The following is an 18,462-nucleotide window of genomic DNA, read 5'->3' on the forward strand; positions in this document are numbered from 1 at the left end:
CCAGGCCAGTCGACTGGACTCCCCCCCTTTACTTTAGATCGTGTCCAGACCCCTTCCTCGCTGAAAGTGACCGCTGCGGAGAGGGTGGAAACGGACATGTTGGTTGAGAGGGTGGTTCAGTTGATCAATCAGGGCGTCACTGGCATGGACCTGTTGGAGGTGTTCCTCAGTCGATGCATTCAGCCGCTCCAGGCTCGTGACCACTCGATGTGGATGTACTCTGGTGCCAACTGTCGGTGTCAAAACCGGCGGATCTCGGGTAGGGGGTCCCGAACTGTGCGTCTAAGGCTAATGGTAACAGGAGACTGGGGACACGATGTTTTACCCAGGTTCGGGCCCTCTCGATGGAGGTAATAGCCTACTTCCTGCTTGATTGATCTTCATGATATGAGTATTACAAGAGTTGATCTACCACGAGATGGTAGAGGCTAAACCCTAGAAGCTAACCTATGGTATGATTGTTGTTGTCCTACGGACTAAACCCTCCGGTTTATATAGACACCGGAGGGGGCTAGGGTTACACAGAGTCGGTTACAGAGAAGGAGATCTACATCCGAATCGCCAAGCTTGCCTTCCACGCAAAGGAGAGTCCCATCCGGACACGGGACGAAGTCTTCAATCTTGTATCTTCATAGTCCAACAGTCCGACCAAAGTACATAGTCCGGCTGTCCGGATACCCCCTTATCCAAGAATCCCTCAGTAGCCCCTGAACGAGGCTTCAATGACGATGAGTCCGACACGCAGATTATCTTCGGCATTGCAAGGCGGGTTCCATCTCCGAATACTCCAAGATAAATTCCGAACACAAGGACTGTGTCCGGTTCTGCAAGACAAATTTAATATACCACCGTAGAGAGAATAATAATCCACGAATCTAATCTGCTGATAATTCTTCGTAGCGTGACATCACGCCATGGCCCCGCTTTTATTCGAACCGCTTTTTATAACCAGCTACCGCACACATTGCGAGGCGGTTTCTTTGGCACGTCTTGTCGAAGCAGAGATTGTGTCCCCCTTATCGCGGGATTCTGATCAATACGGGTATGGGTAACCCCACCACGCCTGTTGGCGTGACTCCGTGTTTTTAGGCAAGTCCCAAACGTTCACGTGGGGGACGCTTTGATATCCTCCTCCCTTTATAGAGGGGTCAAGGCCTATCCCTTTCTTACCACGCTTGCACCTTTCCGCCTCTCGAGTTCCAACACCCCAAGCTCAAGCTTAGGTACTTCGGATCTTCAACCATGTCCGGATCCAACCTTCGTGGTCGGTGGATGGCCTCCTCCGTCACAGAGGAGGACATTGCGAAGCTCAGGGAAGCCAGATATCTGACAGCCGATGTCAAGCATAGGCTTCCTGCCCCTGACCAGATTGTCCCCACTCCCGAACCCAACGAGAGTGTCGTATTCGTTTCTCACTTCCTCCGGGGCTTGGGCTTGACTCTTGATCCCTTCATGAAAGGGCTCATGTTCTACTACGGACTAGATTTTCATGATCTAGCTCTGGATTCCATCCTCCACATCTCGTCGTTTATCGTCGTGTGTGAAGCCTTCCTCCACATCACCCCACACTTCGGCCTATGGCTCAAGACCTTCAATGTGAAGCTGAAGATGATTGAGGGGCGACACGCGGAGTGCGGGGGCGCTGCAATAAGCAGAAACGCCGATGTTCCATGGCCAGAAGGTTCCTTCCTGGAGGTGTCTGATTTGTGGCAACGGAGGTGGTTCTACGTCACCGCTCCCCGAGGCACAATATGGGCGGCTGCCCCTGCCTTCCGCTCAGGTCCTCCACCTCAACTGCCGTCGTGGACCAATGTGGAACTGGACTGGGGGCCTGCTAATGATGTACTGAGCCGTATTCGGGAGCTTCTTGAGAGGGATATCGATCTTGTCAGAATCATTCAGGTAATGCTGGTTCGGCGGATCTTGTCGTGCAAGCCTCGGCCGCTCCGGATGTGGGAGTTCAATCCGGAAGGTCCGCGAACCCTTCAGCACTTCTTCGGCTTGACGTTCGAGGGGATGTATAAGTTATTCTTCGGACCACAAGTGAGGTGTCCGGACACCACCGAGGATGCCGGCGTGAGCTGCCACCGCCCAGATACCCAAGTAAGTCTCTATAATCGAACACTTTGCTTATGCTTAACACAAGCTTGTTCTGAAAACTCGTCCACGGCCAAGATTGGCTTAACAAGGCGGAGAGGATCAGGTGCCCGGCCCCACTTCCCGAAGGCTCGCCTAATCCTGCGATAGCCAGGATGCTTAAGCGCGCATTGAGTCAAGTGACCTCGGGGAAATGGGAAGAGAAGAATGGAGGACCCGAACTCCACACGTTGCGCATCCAAACTGGGGGAATTACTGTCTCCGTGAAGGAGGATAATCAGGGAGTGATACGTCTCCAACGTATCTATAATTTCTGATTGCTCCATGCAACTTTATCTACTGTTTTAGGCAATATTGGGCTTTATTATCCACTTTTATATTATTTTTGGGACTAACCTATTAACCGGAGGCCCAGCCCAGATTTGCTGTTTTATGCCTATTTCAGTGTTTCGAGGAAAAGGAATATCAGACAGAGTCAAAACGGAACGAAATCAACTGGAGAAGTTAATTTTGGAAGGAAACCAACCAGATGGGCTTGGAGTGCATGTCAGGAGAGTCCCGGGCTGCCCACGAGGGTGGGGGCGCACCCCCTACCTCGTGAGCAGCCCGGAGGTCCACCGACGTAGCCCCTGCCCCCATATATACCTACATACCCTAAAACTTCCAGAACAGAAGATAGATCGGGAGTTCCACCGCCGCAAGCCTCTGTAGCCACCAAAAACCAATCGGGACCCTGTTCCAGCACCTTGCCGGAGGGGGATCCCATCACCGGAGGCCATCTTCATCATCCCGGCGCTATACATGACGAGGAGGGAGTAGTTCACCCTCGGGGCTGAGGGTATGTACCAGTAGCTATGTGTTTGATCTCACTCTCTCTCATGTTCTCTCTCGTGTTCCCTCTATGGCACGATATTGATGTATCCCGAGCTTTTCTATTGTAGTTGGATATTATGATGTTTCTCCCCCTCTACTCTCTTGTGATGAATTGAGTTTCCCCTTTGAAGTTATTTTATCGGATTGAGTCTTTTATGAGAAAACTTGATGTATGTCTTGCCGTGATTATCTGTGGTGACAATGGGATTTCACGTGCCACTTGATGTATGTTTTGGTGACCAACTTGCGGGTTTCATGACATTGGGAACCTATGCATAGGGGTTGGCACACGTTCTTGACTCTCCGGTAGAAACTTTGGGGCACTCTTTGAAGTACTTTTGTGTTGGTTGGATGAATCTGAGATTGTGTGATTCATATCATATAATCATGCCCACGGATACTTGAGGTGACAATGGAGTATCTAGGTGACATTAGGGTTTTGATTGATTTGTGTCTTAAGGTGTTATTCTAGTACGAACTCTTTTATAGATTGATCCGAAAGAATAACTTTGAGGTGGTTTCGTACCCTACCATAATCTCTACGTTTGTTCTCCACTATTAGTGGCCTTGGAGTGACTCTTTGTTGCATATTGAGGGCTTGTCATATGTTCTATCTATGTTATTATTGTTGAGAGAACTTGCACTAGTGAAAGTATGAACCCTAGGCCTTGTTTCCTATCATTGCAATACCGTTTACGCTCACTTTTACCGCTCGTTACCTTGCTGTTTTTATTATTTCAAATTACAAAAACCCATATCTACTATCTATTTTGCACTTGTATCTTCATCTCTTTGCCGAACTAGTGCACCTATACAATTTACCATTGTATTGGGTGTGTTGGGACACAAGAGACTCTTTGTTATTTGGTTGCATGGTTGTTTGAGAGATACCATCTTCATCCTACGCCTCCTACGGATTGATAAACCTTAGGTCATCCACTTGAGGGAAATTTGCTACTGTCCTACAAACATGTGCACTTGCAGGCCCAACAACGTCTACAAGAAGAAGGTTGTGTAGTAGACATCAAGCTCTTTTCTGGCGCTGTTGCCGGGGAGGCTAGGTGAGTGCTTGAAGGTATATCTTTAGATCTTGCAATCGAATCTTCTTGTTTCTTGTTTTATCACTATTTTAGTTTATAAAAAGAAAACTACAAAAAAATGGAGTTAAGCTTGTCTCATACACTTCATCTTTTTAATATCTTTCGTGAGATTGATGGAAAGGAAAATTGTGCTCAAGTGCTAGAAGAAGAATTACATAGAATGCTTGGCATGAAATATGTGAATGATGAGCATGATTGTAATGTTGTTAGCATGAATTCCTTGAATATCTATGATGCTAATGATATGCAAAGCCACAAGCTTGGGGAAGCTATGTTTGATGAAGATGATATTTTTTGTCCCCCAAGCTTTGATGAGAAAATTTACTATGATGAAAGCATGCCTCCTATCTATGATGATTATTGTGATGACACGTATGCTATAAAGAATAATGATAACCATGAAACCTCCCATCTTGATCTTAATTTTGAATCACATGATAGTTATTTTCTTGAGTTTGCTCCACTACTATTCATGAGAAGAATTTTGCTTATGTGGAGAGTAGTAAATTTTCTATGCTTGTAGATCATGAAAAAAATGCTTTAGGTGCTGGTTATATTGTTGAATTCATTCATGATGCTACTGAAAATTATTATGAGGGAGGAATATATGCGTGTAGGAACTGCAATAATGTCAAGTTTCCTCTCTATGTGTTGAAAATCTTGAAGCTATGCTTGTGTTACCTTCCTATGCAAGTTGATTCTTGTTCCCATAAGTTGTTTGCTCACAAAATCCCTATGCATAGGAAGTGGGTTAGACTTAAATGTGCTAGTCATATGCTTCATGATGCTCCCGTTATGTTTCAATTCTTATCTTTTATGTGAGCATCATTGTCATCATCATGCCTAGCTAGAAAGACATTAAAGAAAAGCGCTTGTTGGGAGACAACCCAATATTTATCCTTACTGTTTTTGTGTGTTCACATGATTATGCTACTGTATTAATCATGTTTTATAGCTTTTGTTTCAATAAAATGCCAAGTAAGACCTTTAGGATGGCTTACGGTGATAGTTGTGTTGATCCTGCTGAAAATCAGAAACTTTTGCACCCAGTAAATTAGTTTTGTTAATTCACAGAAACGTGCTTCTGATCTGATTCTTTTTGCTATGGATTGGTACACGAATTTCTTAGGACTTCCTAATTTGGTAAACAATTTTGGGTTTCCAGAAGTATACGTTTTATACAGATTACTACAGACTGTTCTGTTTTTGACAGATTCTGTTTTCTCTGTGTTGTTTGCTTATTTTGATGAATCTATGAGTAGTATCGGAGGGTATGAACCATAGATAAGTTGGATTAAAGTAGGTATTACACAAATATGAATTTAGAATGAGTTAATTACAGTACCTAAGTGGTTGTTTTATTTTCTTATACTAACGGAGCTTACGAGTTTTCTGTTGAGTTTTGTGTTGTGGAGTTTTCAAGTTTTGGGTAAAGATTCGATGGACTATGGAATAAGGAGTGGAAAGAGCCTAAGCTTGGGGATTCACAAGGCACCACAAGGTAATATTCAAGGACAACCAAGCAACTAAGCTTGGGGATGCCCCGGAAGGCATCCCCTCTTTCGTCTTGGTTCATCGGTAACTTTACTTGAAGCTATATTTTTATTCACCACATGATATGTGTTTTTCTTGGAGCGTCATTTTATTTTGTTATTTTTTGTTTGATGTTAGTTAGAGTCATGTTTTGCCTCTTTAGTTTCAATAAAAAAGTTAAGGATAGCCTTTGTCATGCTTATTTTGCTAGTTTGCATGTTGCTGCTTGAAAACACAAAGTTTACCGCTGTTGCAAAAATTGACTAGAAAAGTCAGAGAATGGTCCAACGTTGAATCTTTTTTCATATTAAGATCTGATAAATTTATTAAAGTGGGAATTTTAGTTCATAATTTTTGGAGTCAGGGAAGTATTGATACTCTTGCACTCTTTACAGACTTTACTGTTTTGGCAGATTGCTGTTATGTTTGCGTTGTTTGCATATGTTTGTTGGTTTAATGATTCTATTTGATCATAGGAGTATTAGATATGCAGAGGCATTTAGTATTCAATGTTGAATAATAATTTTAGTGATTTGTTACAGTAGAATATCATAAGGTTTTGCATTGGTTTATACTAACCTATCTCACGAGTTCTTGTTGAGTTTGTTGTGAATGAAGCTTTTGATAAAGAGAAACCATGATATGAGAGGAATTAAGGAGACACAAAAGCTCAAGCTTGGGGATGCCCAAGTGAACCCAAGATAATATTTCAAGAAGTCTCAAGCATCTAAGCTTGGGGATGCCCTGGTAGGCATCCCACCTTTCTTCTTCAACAACTATCGGTTAGTATCGGTTGAGCCTAAGTTTTTGCTTCTTCACATGAGTTGTGCTATCCTTGCATTGTAGTTTTCTTTAGCTTTGCTTGATGTTTGAATAAAGTATCAAGATCTGAAATTCTTTAATGTTAGAGAGTCTTCACATAGTTGCACAATTATTCGACTACTCATTGATCTTCACTTATATCTTTCGGAGTAGTTTGTTATTTGCTCTAGTGCTTCACTTATATCTTTTAGAGCATGGTGGTAGTTTTATTTTGAAGAAATAGATGAACTCTCATGCTTCACTTACATTATTTTGAGAGTAGTTAATAGCATGGTAATTTGCTTAATATTAATATACTTGGTATTCAAGATATGTGAAACTTTCTTTTGAGTGAATTGAATACTAAGATAAGTTTGATGCTTGATAATTGTTTTGAGATATGGAGGTGATAATATCAAAGTCGTGCTAGTTGGGTGATTATGAATTTAAAGAATGCTTGTGTTGAAGTTAGCAAGTCCCGTAGCATGCACGTATGGTTAAAGTTGTGTAAAAAATTTGAAACATGAAGTGTACCTGGCTTGTGCATCCTTATGAGTGGTGGTCGGGGACGAGCGATGGTCTTTTCCTACCAATATATCCCCCTAGGAGCATGCGCGTAGTACTTGATTTTTGATGACTTCTAAATTTTTGCAATAAGTATATGAGTTCTTTTGACTAATGTTGAGTCCATGGATTATACGCACTCTCACCTTTCCGCATTTGCTAGCCTCTTCGGTACCGTGCATTGCCCTTTCTCACCTTGAGAGTTGGTGCAAACTTCGCCGGTGCATCCAAACCCCGTGATATGATACGCTCCATCACACATAAACCTCCTTATATATTCCTCAAAACAGCCACCATACCTACCTATCATGGCATTTCCATAGCCATTCTGAGATATATTGCCATGCAACTTCCATCATCATCATCATGACATACATTACTTTTGTCAAATTGCCATTGCATGATCATGTAGTTGACATCGTATTTGGGGCAAAGCCACCATGCATTATTTTTCATACATGTCACTCTTGATTCATTGCACCATCCCGGTACACCGCCGGAGGCATTCATATAGAGTCATATCTTGTTCTAAGTTTCGAGTTGTAATCCTTGTGTTGTAATCAATAGAAGTGTGATGATCATCATTATTAGAGCATTGCCCAAATAAAAAAAAGGCCAAAAAGAGAAAAAAGAAAGGCCCAAAAAAATAAAAAAATAAAAAGGGCAATGCTACTATCTCTTTTTCCACACTTGTGCTTCAAAGTAGCACCTTGTTCTTCATGTAGTGAGTCTCATATATTGTGCTTCAAAGTAGCACCTTGTTCTTCATGTAGTGAGTCTCATAAGTTGTCTTTTTATACTAGTGGGAATTTTTCATTATAGAACTTGGCTTGTATATTCCTACGATGGGCTTCCTCAAATGCCCTAGGTCTTCATGAGCAAGCAAGTTGGATGCACACCCACTAGTTTTCTTTTGTTGAGCATTCATAGCTCTAGTGCATCTGTTGCATGGCAATCCCTACTCCTCATGTTGACATTAATTGATGGGCATCTCCATAGCCCATTGATTAGCCTCGTCAATGTGAGACCTTCTCCTTTTTTGTCTTCTCCACACAATCCCCGTCATCATATTCTATTCCACCCATAGTGCTATATCCATGGCTCACGCTCATTTATTGCGTGAAGGTTGACAAAGTTTGAGATTATTTAAGTATGAAACAATTGCTTGGCTTGTCATCGGGGGTATAGAAGTTGAGAACATATTTGTGTGACGAAAATGAAGCATAGCCTAACTATATGATTTTGTAGGGATGAACTTTCTTTTGCCATGTTATTTTGAGAAGGCATGATTGCTTTGATTAGTATGCTTGAAGTATTATTATTTTTGTGTCAATATGAACTTTTCTCTTGAATCTTTTGGATCTGAATATTCATATCACAATTAAGAAGATTTACATTGAAATTATGGCAAAGTATCACTCCACATAAAAAATTCTTTTTTATCATTTACCTACTCGAGGACGAGCAGGAATTAAGCTTGGGGATGCTTGATACGTCTCCAACGTATCTATAATTTTTGATTGCTCCATGCTACTTTATCTACTATTTTAGGCAATATTCGGCTTTATTATCCACTTTTATATTATTTTTGGGACTAACCTATTAACCGGAGGCCCAGCCCAGATTTACTGTTTTATAATTATTTCAGTGTTTCGAGGAAAAGGAATATCAAACGGAGTCAAAATGGAACGAAATCAACTGGAGAAGTTAATTTTGGAAGGAAACCAACCAGATGGTCTTGGAGTGCACGCCAGGGGAGTCCCGGGCTGCCCACGAGGGTGGGGGGCGCGCCCCCTACCTCGTGAGCACCCTGGAGGTCCACCAACGTACCCCCTGCACCCATATATACCTACGTACCCTAAAACTTCCAGAACAGAAGATAGATTAGGAGTTCCACTGCCGCAAGCCTCTGTAGCCACCAAAAACTAATCGGCCATCTTCATCATCCCGGCGCTATCCATGACGAGGAGGGAGTAGTTCACCCTCGGGGTTGAGGGTATGTACCAGTAGCTATGTGTTTGATCTCTGTCTCTCTCTCTCTCGTGTTCTGTCTCTTGTTCCCTCTATGGCACGATCTTGATGTATCCCGAGCTTTGCTATTGTAGTTGGATCTTATGATGTTTCTCCCCCTCTACTCTCTTGTGATGAATTGAGTTTTCCCTTTGAAGTTATTTTATCGGATTGAGTCTTTTATGAGAACACTTGATGTAGGTCTTGCCGTGATTATCTGTGGTGACAATGGGATTTCACGTGCCACTTGATGTATGTTTTGGTGATCAACTTGCAGGTTTCGTGACATAGGGAACCTATGCATAGGGGTTGGCACAGGTTCTTGACTCTCCGGTAGAAACTTTGGGGCACTCTTTGAAGTACTTTTGTGTTGGTTGGATGAATCCGAGATTGTGTGATACATATCGTATAATCATGCCCACGGATACTTGAGGTGACAATGGAGTATCTAGGTGACATTAGGGTTTTGATTAATTTGTGTCTTAAGGTGTTATTGTAGTATGAACTCTTTTATAGATTGATCCGAAAGAATAAGTTTGAGGTGGTTTTGTACCCTACCATACTCTCTACATTTGTTCTCTGCTATTAGTGGCTTTGGAGTGACTCTTTGTTGCATGTTGAGGGCTTGTCATATGTTCTATCTATGTTATTATTGTTGAGAGAACTTGCACTAGTGAAAGTATGAACCCTAGGCCTTGTTTCCTATCATTGCAATACCGTTTACGCTCACTTTTACCGCTCGTTACCTTGCTGTTTTTATTATTTCAGATTACAAAAACCCATATGTACTATCTATTTTGCACTTGTATCTTCATCTCTTCGCCGAACTAGTGCACCTATACAATTTACCATTGTATTGGGTGTGTTGGGGACACAAGAGACTCTTTGTTATTTGGTTGCAGGGTTGTTTGAGAGAGACCATCTTCATCCTATGCCTCCTACGGATTGATAAACCTTAGGTCATCCACTTGATGGAAATTTGCTACTGTCCTACAAACATGTGCACTTGCAGGTCCAACGACGTCTACAAGAAGAAGGTTGTGTAGTAGACATCAGGGAGGCTCTTCCGAGGTTCCCTCCCCTCATGGGAAGAAAATGGCTGCCTCCGAAGATTTGGAGACGGAGGTGCCTAAGCAAGGGAAGAAAGCTTCACCAGGGGGCCTTGCCCCGAAGGGCGTCCTTGCCGCATCATGCCTGCAAACGGGCCAGCCCTTCACCAAGCTGTAAGTTTATAATAAACAAGAAGCCATTACTTTTTCCTCTGAGGGTAGTAACCAGGATCAGTTTTTTGCAGTCCGGCTAGTAGCTTGTCTCAACAGGGTTCGTCTTCGGGGGATCTTCTTCTGGAGATGATGGAGAGTGAACCCCCCCCCCCCGCCTCTCCGCCCCATGGGGAAGGCGACCCCGAGGTGTCGTCAGGAGGAGTACAGATCCATTGAGGTCGGAAGCTGACACTTCGGCCGCCCCGATCTCGGTGCGTGCGGCTCCCTTGAAAGGCGATGAGAAGGATCCGTATCAGTCCGGCGCCCGTCCGAACACGCTGTCGGGCCTCCTGGAGCAAGCTGCTCTCTTAGAGGGTGACCGTACGCTAATGGGTACGGTGTTGGAGAAGATTTCATCCACCAACAGTGGTTTAAATGAAGCTTTTGGAAGTTTGCTCAAAGGCTTCGAGGTATGCATTAAAATACATAATTTTTTGATAGTTCCGCACGTCTTAGGTGTGCTCCGTGTAGATAGTAGCCCCTGAGACTCTGGTTGCCAGCCCTAGGTGGCAAACGGAGGATCACACTCTCAGGTACTGATTATACTGCATTATACGCATGTGGCTAAGAGTCCGGCGATGGACCGGAATTCTGAACTTGCCGAACTAAGGCGACAAATTGATGTGGTGGATACCGACGTCACGCTTATAAATAAGCGGATTGACGAGTCACAGAGTATGCACTCGCTTTTTCCTTATTTGCTATAGGAAATATGAAGGGGATTGAAATATTAATATAATATGATGTGGCTGCAGGTGGAGCTACTTTCGTTGGGACCCTGAGGGTGGAATTTACCCTAGCCAAGGAACATGCCTGGGTTAGCAATGCGGCTGCCTCAAAGGCAGCCGAAGACTTGAGAGCCGAACAGGCTGCTCATCGCCGAAGAGAAGAAAAGATAGCCGAGATGGCTGTGGAGCTGAGGGACGCCGTCGGCCGGTATGAGCTTCTCGAGAAGGAGAATCAGGCAAAGGCGGCTGACCTGAAGAAGGCGCTAGATTCGGCTAAGGATACGCGCTCTGAAATTCGAGACACACGGGAGGAACTTCGACAAGCCGGAGAAATCGCGACTGGAATTCCCTATTTGTTGCGGATGAAGTTTTTAGACCCAAAGTATGCTCCGTTGGATAAGCTTTGGAGCGCTGCAGATGAGTATGCGGACTTGGCGAAGAGTGCGGCTGATGCGACCAAGTTGTTCAAGGATCATAAAGATAACGAAATGGATAGGCTATTCTGGTTGCAATTTAGTGCTCCAGCGCGCTCATTACCATTGAGTGAGAAGATGGCCGCTATAGCCGAGCTCCATAGGTTGTCCGGTCTTGCAATGAGGTCTGTAATAGACCATCTATGGCCGAAGGGGCCGAAGCCGGACAGTTACTTTGGTTTGGTGCAACAATTATTTGGCGCCATATCGTGAATCGATGCCGTGAAGAAGTCGGCGTGCACAGAGGGTACGTGGATGGCTCTTGCCCGTGTTAAGACATATTGGGCAGATATGGAGGCCACCGACGTTGCAACCCAGGGTCCGGCAGGAAGCCAAGACCCAGCCGAGCACTATTTTGAGCAGGTCATAGAAGGTGCCCGTAGAATAGAGGCTCAGTGCTTGAAGAATGTCATGTTAGAGTGAAAAATTGATTAACTTTAAACAATTATGTGTTAAATATAGAGGCTATGTTTATACTTTTGCCTGAAAGTGTCGTAATACCTCCTGTGCGGCCATTTATGTATTCATATAACTTGAAAGTTAGCAGTCGTTGGCTTTAGCCCCCATGCATATAATGCGGGGGTGTTCAAAAAATGTATGCATAATCACTCTTGATCCAACGTCTTGGTCCATTAAGGAGGTGATCGCACGTCGAACCAGGCAACCCGACTATATAGCTGTAACACTTTCACTTAGCCATGGGAGTTTAATGGTGGGGCTACTAAGTAGCCCCTAGTACATCCGCGTGCATCCGTATAGGGGCCCGTATGTACGTGACCGGGAAACGGTCCTTCGTTAATGCAGAGGAATCCTATAGATTCCGGTTAGTCTTCGAGTGGTTGACCAGTCTCTCGCTATATCATGACAGTCAGTTTTCGGCTTTCTCTACTAAGTTGCTCATCCGGAATAACCAGGGCACAATCGCAGTAGTTCTCCTTTGGCCGCCTTAGTCGATAGAACGGAACGTAAGGCAGCAAACCCAGGAGCCGGGCAAACCCAACATTTGACCAAAGACATGATTCGGAGCTGATGAATATAAGGCCTAACTCGCGATGCCGAACACTCCCGAAGGTATTCGGAGTTTATAACATATACTGGGCTGAGCAACACCCTTGATTATGAACCCTGTATTTCCAGGTACGTGCATTGATCTGTCGTGGCGAAATGCCTATAACGCCAGTATCCGCTATGGGTGTATTGGATACCCAAGGGATGTCAAGCAACAAAAGACAATAAAGAAGGTTTACACAGGGGCTTAATCTAAAGAGAAACCTTTGAGCGGGGCCATGTTGCATGTCTGCGCCTTTGTCTCCGTTGTGCCGTATCCTGGAAGGGTGTCACATGAATAGTGTCTGTAAAAAACTAAAACTCATAAAAGGAGTAAGCGTGCGAAAAGTTGGTACTCTCGATGGATGTTAGAAATACGAGATACTTGCCTATTGATGAGGCAAGCCGAATTGTGGGTTTTATTACATGTTTGTAGCCCCCGGTATCATTTATGGGGATACATGTATAGCACATAGCTCAGGTTTATCCGGGCTGTTGTTGAAAATGGTTGTCTGGACTCGTCTAACCGTGTCCGTGGTCTTGACGACCGATCATGCTTCTGGTGGGAGAGGCCGCTTAATGTCCGGCTACCAGAGCCGCCGCATACTGCTCTGCGCTGCCGCTAACGGTTATGATGCCACGTGGGTCGGGCATCTTAAGTTTAAGGCAGACGTAGTTCGGTATTGCGTTAAAGCAAGCGAAGGCCATTTTTCCGAGTAATGCATGATAACCGCTGCTGAAGGGAGCGATGTTGAAGAGTAGTTCCTCACTTCTGAAGTTGTCGGGAGAACTGAATGTCACTTTTAATACGAGGGAGCCCCAGCAGTGGGCCGTGACGCCTGGTATCACTCCATTGAAGGTGGTGCTACTTTGGCTTATTCTGGATGAGTCTATCCTCATCTTGCGGACGGTGTCCTGATATATCAGATTAAGACTACTGCCGCCGTCCATTAGGACTCGAGTGAGATGGTATCCATCAATTATTGGGTCGAGCACCAAGGCAGCCGATCCTCCATGTCGGATACTGGCCGGGTGGTCCCTGTGATCAAAGGTGATCGGGCAGGCCACCCAGGGATTGAATTTAGGGGCAACAAACTCTGTGTGAGTTGCATGGACCATGTTTACTGTTTTGACCTCTAGTGGTAATTTTTTTTGTCCCCCCATGTTCGGCTGGCGAGGCTCATCCTCGTCTTCGCTTGGTGTTTCCCTTCCCTTGTGTTTGGCGTTTAATTTGGCGGCCTGCTTGAAGACCCAGCATTCTCTGTGAGTATGATTTGCAGGTTTTTCGGAGGTGCCATGGATTTGGCACAATCTGTCCAGGACTTTATTCAGGCCGGCCGGTCCCTCTTTACTACCCTTAAATGCCTTCTTTCCTTGGCTGTGGCAAGAACCCCGTAATCCGGCGTTGACCGCCGTGTTGTCCGGACTATCGTCAATGTTCCGACGCTTGTGCTTAGTGCTCCATGGCTTCCCATTGCCATCTCAAATTTCGGATGTGCCTGGGTCACTGGTGCCTCTACGGGCCAACCAGCTGTCTTTGCTCGCACAAAAGCGGGTCATAAGGCTTGTTAAGGCCGCCATCGTCCTTGGCTTTCTTCGGCCGAGGTGTCTGGCAAGCCACTCGTCCCGGATACTATGTTTGAAGGCCGCTAAGGCTTCGGCATCCGGACAGTCAACAATTTGATTCTTCTTAGTGAGAAATCTGTTCCACAGCTTACGGGCTGACTCTCCGGGCAGTTGTATTATGTGACTTAAATCGTCTGCATCCGGAGGTCGGACATAGGTCCCTTGGAAATTGGCCCTGAAAGCATCCTCAAGTTCCTCCCAACTTCCAATTGAGTTTTCGGGGAGGCTTTTCAGCCAATGCCGAGATGGTCCTTTCAACTTGAGGGGAAGGTATTTGATGGTGTGGAGATCGTCCCCACGAGCCATGTGTATGTGAAGGATAAAATCCTCAATCCAGACCCCAGGGTCTATCGTTCCGTGCATATGCCTCTATGTTCACGGGTTTGAATCCCTGTGGAAATTCATGATCCAGCACCTCATCGGTGAAACATAGAGGGTGCACAGCCCCTCTGTATCTGGACATGTCGTGGCATACTGTCGGCTATTGTTGCGCCCAGTGTTGATTCTGAACTGGTATTCGATCAATGTGATCATTGTGGTGACCATAATCCCGCGTCGGAGCATGTACTCTGGATCCGTAGATGGACCTGGCCGCGCCTTTTTGTCTAGGAGCTCACGTAAGTCTTGCGTGGTATCAGTGGCTGCTCTATCGCGGCCGTGAAGTGGTTGGTCCGGCCGAATGGCTGTATTGTTCTTTGGCTGAATGGGCGCTGTGGCCTCGTCGTCAAATTCGGGCAGCAGCTTACGTTTTGGGTAGCTCTTTGTGTGGTGATCATCGCCGCATTTTCCTTCAGTGTCTAGCACCTTATTCCATCTTCGGTTGAGTGTATCCTGCGCGGCTTTAAGCCTTCGCTTCTGCTTCTTTAGGCTTCTCGACGTGGCCATGAGCCTTCTGCGGAGGTTATCTTGTTCCAAGCGTTTCTCCGGGATGATGAATGCATCGTCAACCGGACTGTCCTCCCCTCTGTGGTCATTTTCATGAGTTCGGCCCTCGGGATCGCTGTGATCGGGCGTTTGTTCGGAGTGGCCTGGCTCTTCTTGCTCCATTGCTGGGTTCATATTGTTGCCTTCGGAGTCAACCGGAGTGTCATTTTTCCTTGCGCTGTTATCGCTATTTTTACTGTGACTGGACTTATAACGGCGCATGCGCCGTCGTTTTTGTTTTTGTCCGGGGGGTTTATCCTCCGTTGTGCCCTTTTTGTTACCGTCGTCTTCCTTAGGCGTGTCCACCATGTAGATGTCATATGATGAAGTGGCGGTCCAGCGCCCCGTGGGCGGTGGTTCCAGATCGTCTCATGCGTTGACGTCCATACCGTCGATGTCGTTGGAGTCGAAATCAAGCGTGTCTGTTAGGTCATCGACAATGGCTATGAAGTGGGTGGTGGGTGGGAAGCTATTTTCTTCGTCATCCGTGTCCCACTCGGGCCGGACATAGTTCGGCCAAGAGTCTTCTGTCATACAGAGAGACTTTAATGAATTAAGCGCTTCGCCCAAGGGGGAGTGCTGAAAGATATTCGCAGCGGTGAACTCCATCACTGGAGCCCAATCGGACTCGATGGGTCCGGGCGCGTGCAGTTCGGAACCTACATCCGGACACAAGTCCGGGGGTCCGATGGTGCAGATCTCCTTAACGGCGGAGTCTGTGTTCGGCTCTACCGCCGAAGAGTATGCGGCCTCCGTGGCGGGGTCCATCCACTCGTCCTTGGTCGGCGCGATATGCCACGGATTTAAGTCCGGAGCGGCTGCAAGAGTGATAACCAGTACACTGTCCGATAGCAGATTAAAGTCATGCTCGTCGTGACTATTTGATACTCCCAATGCAGGCCCGAGTCCATCGAAGATCAAGTCTCCGCAGATATCGGCCGTGTAATTCAAGTTCCCAAACCTGACCTGACGGCCAGGGGCGTAGCTGTCAATCTGTTCTAGATGGCCAAGCAAGTTGGCCCGCAGTGCGAAGCCGCCGAACACGAAGATTTGTCCGGGGAGGAAAGTCTCACCCTAGACTGCATTGTTGAAGGTTGGGGGAGCCATCGAGCCTTACAACGATGACACATAGGAACTCTCAATGAAAGCACCAATGTCGGTGTCAAAACCGGCGGATCTCGAGTAGGGGGTCCCAAACTGTGCGTCTAAGGCTAATGGTAACAGGAGACTGGGCACACGATGTTTTACCCAGGTTCGGGCCCTCTCGATGGAGGTAATACCCTACTTCCTGCTTGATTGATCTTGATGATATGAGTATTACAAGAGTTTATGTACCACGAGATCGTAGAGGCTAAACCCTAGAAGCTAGCCTATGGTATGATTGTTGTTGTCCTACGGACTAAACCCTCCGGTTTATATAGACACCGAAGGGGGCTAGGGTTACACAGAGTCGGTTACAGAGAAGGAGATCTACATCCCAATCACCAAGCTTGCCTTCCATGCAAAGGAGAGTCCCATCCGGACATGGGACGAAGTCTTCAATCTTGTATCTTCATAGTCCAACAGTCCGGCCAAAGTACATAGTCCGGCTGTCCGGATACCCCCTTATCCAGGAATCCCTCACCAACGATACCGCTCGGGTCCACCCAGAGGAGGTTTCGGCCAAGACAGTGGCCATGTGGTTGAAGAGTATTACATGGAAAAAGGACAACCCAGGGGAGCCAGGAGAGTCGACCCATTCAGTGACAACAACCAGCCAGACAAGGTTTGATCTTTGCTACCGACTGTTTTTCCTGTATGTCTTGCATTTGTCTCTGAATGCGACTGAAATTTGTTTGACTCTATGTCTTGTAGATTTATACTGAGATTTACTCTATGCCCAACGGTGAGCAAGCTTTGGAGCAGGACCAGGAGGGGGAGGACAGTGCGGAAGAGAGCGGCGACTAGCAGTCTCCAGAGGATGATGACGAGGAGGAGAGTGACGAGTCAGACGATGACGAGGTGGTCGACTTGCCACCACGCTCCGAGCGCCGATCCAAGCTTCACCATGATCCAGTGGGCGGGCGTGGCAAGACGGCGGCTCCAAGCACCCAAGCACAGAAACGCACTCGAACATCGACTCCGGAGCCGACGGAGAAGACTGCCAAGCAGCCCAAGGTCGCGCCCTCGAAGACTCGGAAGACCCTGCCTAAAATCAAGATCAACGTCCCTGTTGCCTCTGGGTGAGCGCTCGATCTTTCCATGTTTTCTTCTGCCGACCGATATTTCTGTTCTGACCGAATGGATTGTAAACTTTTCCAGCCCAGGCTCTGCCGCGACTGACATGGACGTTGACAAGGCTCCAGGTGACGAGGAAACCGATGACGCGACCACCTCAAAAGCTAGTAAGTTCCATTCGACTTGGATTCATTCTATCGATTGAACCTTTGAGGTTGCTTTTTATCGCAGCCCCACGGGACATTGTCGTGCTTCCGGACGATGAAGAAGAAGAAGTGCCTCTGAGAGAGAGAAGGAGGAGGGGCAAGGCGTCAAACGGGAAAGCGCCCGAGGGTCAGGTCCCTCGGTCGACACTGGTGCCAGAGACAGTGGTCGAGCGGTCCGGAGATCCGGCTCGGACCAACGTCACTTTCGCCAATCCTCTGATGACTGATCGACCGTCGGGGTCGACTTCTCAAACTTCTGCTGCTCCAGTACAACTCCATGCATCTGACCCTGTGCCTGCCCCGATTGCGCTATCGCCATCGCTCTTTGTCGCATATCAGACACCAGATGACTCACCGAGTGCCGCCACGGAGGCCCTTCTCCAGGTGAATCTCGTGATGGAGTAGATGAAGGTGGTGCATGAGGCCAGTCAGGTAGCTTATAATGCTAGCACCGCTCTGCAGACCAACGTCAAGGTTAGTTGATTCCCGACTGGACTCTTGAATAATGATAATTGTCGATGTTTCTTCGCTTCCCATATGGAGCTCTCAAATGAGCGTTCTGGAACCTTTTATTTGCATCTACTATCATGGGTCTGTGATTCACATCCAATCACCCACTGGGGTGTTTCTGTATTAGAGCTGTATAGGTCTTCCACTTGAGTAGACTTAGGTTTAAGTCGAGTGTTCTTCCGAACCAGTGGGGGCACGCAGAGTGCACCCACTGGGTGTAGTCCCCAAGACCACAGTCAACTGTTGGTAGTCGGCTAGGGTATGAGAATCTACTTTTTTTACTCACGCTGGGCAGACCATGCCGAGTGTAAAACCAAACCAGTGGGGGCACGCTAAGTGCACCCACTGGGTGTAGTCCCCGAGACTACTGTTGAATGTTTGATTCGGCAGTAGTCTTAGAGCAACTTTCACTATGATTATCTTTTGTTTCTGTCAACTGACATATCTTGTTTGCTGACTGCAGAGGTCTTGTGATCTTGGGGCTCAACTTT

This window comes from Triticum dicoccoides, chromosome 2B, assembly GCF_002162155.2.
Source record: "Triticum dicoccoides isolate Atlit2015 ecotype Zavitan chromosome 2B, WEW_v2.0, whole genome shotgun sequence".
Classification (NCBI taxonomy): domain Eukaryota; kingdom Viridiplantae; phylum Streptophyta; class Magnoliopsida; order Poales; family Poaceae; genus Triticum; species Triticum dicoccoides.